This window comes from Chenopodium album, chromosome 8 (genome assembly GCF_948465745.1).
Source record: "Chenopodium album chromosome 8, dcCheAlbu1.1, whole genome shotgun sequence".
NCBI classification, from domain to species: domain Eukaryota; kingdom Viridiplantae; phylum Streptophyta; class Magnoliopsida; order Caryophyllales; family Amaranthaceae; genus Chenopodium; species Chenopodium album.
This window is the reverse complement of record NC_137841.1, coordinates 32,372,490-32,377,902: the sequence shown is the minus strand read 5'-3', so window position 1 is coordinate 32,377,902 and position 5,413 is coordinate 32,372,490. Positions and strand designations below refer to the sequence as shown.

The 5,413-nt window shown below is 35.2% G+C and overlaps 1 non-coding gene across 1 annotated transcript; it reads left to right on the top strand.

The window, feature by feature from the left end:
• The first annotated feature begins 282 nt into the window (after positions 1-282).
• On the top strand, positions 283-389 carry LOC145557107 (small nucleolar RNA R71). The gene has a single exon (XR_014092179.1). It is a non-coding gene; the product is annotated as a small nucleolar RNA R71 (small nucleolar RNA).
• The last annotated feature ends 5,024 nt before the right edge of the window (positions 390-5,413 follow it).

Here is a 5,413-nt window from a genome sequence, read left to right as displayed (position 1 = left end):
GAAACATTAGCTACATTAGCAGTGCTCAGATTATCTAATTTTTGGCAAATAGAGGTCAGTTGAGCTTGCAAAAAGGATACAGAGTCGACACTATGTTTCCCCTTGTTGGCAAATCCTCTGGGATTCCCATATTGGGAATTGTGTATCGCCATATCTTCAATAACCTGACCTGCATCATCAACATTAAGATTCATAAATCTCCCACTAGCTGCAGAGTCTAAAATTATTCTCGAAGAATTTCCAATGTCGTTATAAAAGGCTTGGATTAACTGCCATTGTGCTAAATTATGGTGAGGGCATTCTCTTTGTAAGTCCTTGAACCTCTCCGAAGCCTCATATAAAGACTCATCGGCTTCTTAGGCAAAGTTCTGAATCGCACTCCGTAGTACTGCTGTTCTCTCTGCATGATAATACTTGTTATAGAAATTTAAAACAAGAGTTTCCCAGTCAGTTATACCAAGTGTAGTTCTATTTAAGCCATTAAACCACAATTTAGCTTTTCCACTTAAAGAGAAGGGAAAGAGAATCTCCCTGATTTGGTCTTGAGTGACCCCAGCTTGCCTGATGGTGTTGCAATATTGACAATAGTCGGCAATGTGAAGATTCGGGTCTTCGCCCTTGGCTCCACTGAATTGCTTCCTCTCTATCATCGTTATAAATTGAGGTTTGATCTCAAATTGAACCCCATCAAGAGCCGGAGTAGGGGTGAGATGTGGAAAATCCGTAAGATTTGGTTGTGAATAATCACTAAGCTTCTTTGGAGCCGCCATCTCTGATTCTGTGTCTGATGATGTCTCTAAATCGCTAGAATCAGTTGGAGGATCGCGGTGATTATTGTTAGTATCACCAGAATCCGCCAGGATTTGCTTGTAGAAGTTTTTCTGTCTATGGAAGGAACGTTCGATCTCAGGATCGAAAGGGATGTAACCTGATCTGGAACACCTGGGCATAAACAAAAACTAGAAGCAAATATGAGATTTGTCTCAGAGAACTAACGCTCTCTGAGACAAAAGAGAAATAATCTAGACTACAAAAACAATCAGAAATAAAAATAAAACCGTTTCCCCGGCAACGGCGCCAAATTTTGACAGGGTAAAGTCGTATCCCCTAATCAAAAGTAAATACCTAAATCCTCTAACTAAAGTAGATAGGGAAGTAGGGTCGATCTCCACAGGGAAACAAGTCTTTTTACTTCTAATTAATTATTATAATCTAAATTATTTAAGTAACCAATATTTATAATTAAGTATGAGACTAAACTACAAAGAATAAGAGTAGGGAGAAAACGATATATAAAGGAATCTAGGGCATAGGTTCACCAATAAATAATACTCCAGGGTAAAACATAGTAATCAATCATTGACATTGCATAAAAAACATGATTAACAGGATCTCGCAATTTATTAATCAGCATAGATCTAATAGGCTCTCGCAATTTACTAGATCTAAGTTCTTATTGAAAATAGCCTTTAATATCAAATTAACATCTGCTCGATTCATCAATTTAATATTGCTATACTTTTACAAGCCGCAATTGTAAAACATTAAAACAATCCAATAAGAAATTATCATGCAATACCAATAATCAATAATAGTCAATCATCAATGCATCAATTAACCAGATTGTAAAGGGCTCTCGCTACGTATTACAATCACACAATTAATTTATCGGTATTAAATCTCATCTCTCGAATCTTGACTTAACCATTTATAAATTAACTTGCCTATTGAAACTAGACCTAAACATTAATTCTCATCTCTCGATTCTTGAATCAATATTGTCAAACTCATGCATAAAAGATAGGCCTAATCTAGTCACAGAGCATTAATCCAATCAATAGGAAATTAATCTAGCATTGATAATCAACAACAATAAATTACCCCTTCATATTATTTATGGATCCCCACAAACCCTAGAAATTAAACTACTCACACATATTAAAAACTAAACTAATCAAAGTAATAAAATAAATCATGATGAAAGGAATAAAATAAATAAGATCAAAGGAAGAGAAAACGTTACCAAAATAATCCGGAATTAATGAAAGAATTAAGAACAAAAGTTTAGAGAGAATTTAAGAGAGAGAAAACTAAGTAGAGAGAGAAAGTCTAAGAGAGAAGATCGATTAAGAGAAGAAGAAGAGAGCTCCCCCCTTAAGCCTCCTAAAAACGTACTTAAACAAAACTAAAAACTACTATTAATTAGAAACTAATTGCTCGCCAAAAGACCCTTCCATAAACACGCGCCCGATCGGGCTAGAGGCCGCCCGATCGGGCCCGCCTTTTTCCTCGCACAGGTCTTCTCACAGCACCGCCCGATCGTGCTAAGCCTCGCACGATCGGGCGCGCCTGGCTTGCTGCGCATCTTGCCCTTGCGTGCATCTGCCTTATCGGGTCTATGCTTGCCCGATCAGGCCCGATCTTCTCCTTCGAGGCTTGGACTTCGATTGGGCTAAATTTCTCGGCCCAATCCATATTTCCTCTCGGGTCTTGAATACATGGCCCAAATGCCTCGTGATCCAAATCACCGAGCCCTTAGTCACCGGCTCGATGGCTCTAGCCGGCCTTGGGCTCCAAAAATGGCCGTGTTCTTCTAGCTTCCGTAGTTGATCCAATAAGGCCCGGGAAAATGCTCCAAGAGTGCAATTTCCTGTAAAATATAACTAAAACTACGAAAACACTAGAACACACAAATTAGTAATAAAAGTGGCCCGAAAGAGCCAAAAACACTACTAATAATGACCACGGGACGGGGGTAAAACACTATATAAAATAGACATATCAGTAATAAAGCTACATTACAAGACAAAGCTAAAGCCATTATATTTCTTTGCCATCACATCCATGAAGGGCTAAGGTTGAGACAAATCTTGTATTTGAAGATGGCGAAGGTGACTTTGATTTTGGCGAGACAACTCATCTTGAAGTTGCTTATTTTCTTACTACCATCGAAATAAATAACTAATGATGTATTGGTTATGTTGTTAGATTTTAGTTATAGGACTCTAATTTTAAAATAGGTTGGTTATGTATATATTTTATGGTTTTATGATTGTAATATTTTATATATTTTTTTTTGACATAAGTTTAAGCAAATTACATATAAATATTAAAGGACGAAAGACTATTGCTGGCTATAGTAGCTAAGTCATGAGCTTTCTGGACCATGTCTCGTTGAACCTTATGGATGTAGCACCAATCAAAACATGTGCTTAGCCGTCGAATTCGATTTGACGTTGTAGACACCCATTTGTGTCTCCTCAAAACCAAACCCGGTGATGAGTACCTTTCGCGTCGAATCATAATCGAATGAAGTGAAATTGTGGAAGGTCTAGTGTTGCGGTTAGTTTTTATTTCTTTTCTTTCTCTTTGTTTTTGAAAACCTATTTTAAGAAAACAGCCAATCCAGTTTGGTTTGGTCCATGGAAAGGGTCCAATTATGATGTAGTTGGGTCGGGTTCGAAAAGAGCTTTCCAACGATATATTATAAGCCCAATTCCGATGAATAATGAGGAAGTTATGGCCAAATTACTAAACTGGGCCCGGTTTGATGTTTATATGCGGCCCAATGATCTAGAGGAGGGCCTAATATTGATTTATCATTCCTAATGCAATTAGAATTGATTATATTCTTCTAGATTCATCTTTGGAGAAGGCTCGTAGTGGTTGGGAAGACGAATATGAAGTTTCATCAAGACAGGTGAAGTGCCACTGGTCCATATTCGTTCTGACTTTTATGGCATTGATGTAGTAGAAATTGTTATGTTTTTGGTGTAGAGAGAGTTAGAAGGGTTATGATGTAGACGGGATTGACTTTAACTAACTAAGCAAGTTGGCATCCAAATATGGTAGAAATTGTAATGTCCATCTGCTTCAGATTTTTTATGGTCAAGATATTTCATTATGTTTAATTAATCTTAATAACATAAATTTCTCAATTTAATTAATCTCAATATAAGTAGTTAGGAATGGAGCACAAGTGAATCGTAAACCATTTTACCGATTTAGTCAAAGAAATTAACATGAATAAAATAATAAAACTACTCCCACTTACCCGACTAAACATGTTTGCCCATGCATAACCATTAGTACCTTTAACTCTCTATTAGTAAAAATATTGGAATTATAATATTGTGAAAGGACACATTATGGTAAACCCATCACCGTACGAACTAACATTTGTTTCATATATTAGCAACAGGCTAAAAAGTCAAAATGATGCAAGTAATCAAGGATCGAGGGAGTTTATAATATTATTATTAATTCCTATTGGATTAGTGAAAAAATGAACAGGAGATTTTGTCATATATTGTATAAATATTTAGCAAATTAAGAACTTGTTCTCTTCACCTAAAACAAGGAGATGTGGTCTAATTTTAATAATGTCCTGATGTGATTTGAATTTTTATTATCCTGATATAATTTACCATAGTGGATTGTCCATGTTTCAGCTTCTAAATATTCAGGAATTGCCTTTCCATATCTAGCTAATTCAGGATTTGCTTTTCCTTAGATAAGTTAGGAATTGCTTTTTATATCTACTTATAATAGGATTTGTTCAGTGGTCAAAATTTGACTAAGTCAACTTATGACTCTTAACTAATTTTAGGATTATATTATTTTCACAGTTTATGTGTGATTAGGACATTGAAATCTGATTTGTTAGGAGTTAATAACCCTAAACCTATTAGGACCTTTGTAGGGTCCTGTGTTAAGCCTATAAAAAACATGCTTAGTATTCGTTTAATGAAAGTGAGCTTTGGCATTTTTAGTTCCGTACTTGTTTCTTTGCACAACTTATGATTTGTGTGAGAACCCTCCCACATTGAGATTTGAGAGCTTCTCTCTTTTTGTTTCTTCGCTTATTTTTGTCCTAATTCTCATTCTTGTTTATAAGATTAAAAAAAAAATTACAAAACTGAAACTCTTGTTTGTTTATGCAACTTCTTATGGGAGTCTGATAAAAATCTGATTACTGATAAAATAGTAAATAGTTTTTTTTATTTTTTTTTATTTTTTTATTTTATTGTTAATAGTAAATTAAGTACCAAATACAACTCTGTGAAGTATGAACCAAACCCTCCTCCCCTAAAAAAAAAAAGAAAAGAAAAAAAAGTGAACCCAACCCTCCTAAAAAAAGCCCATTAGGTGAATTCTATGTACAAAAGAAGGGAATATAAAAGCCTTTCAAAATGGCCGCACAACTGAACCATCTTCTTCCTCTTTTAATTTTATAATTTTTTTTTTCTTTGAAGGATTTTCCTTCGTATGTTAATTTGCCCATCTAAATTCCCAACCTCTGTACTCTATGTTAAAACTTCCTATCATTCCTATTCTTGTTTCTACAATTCATGGGTATTTCCTTTCAAATTTGATCGTTTAATTGTGGATTTTACAATGGAAACTTAACATG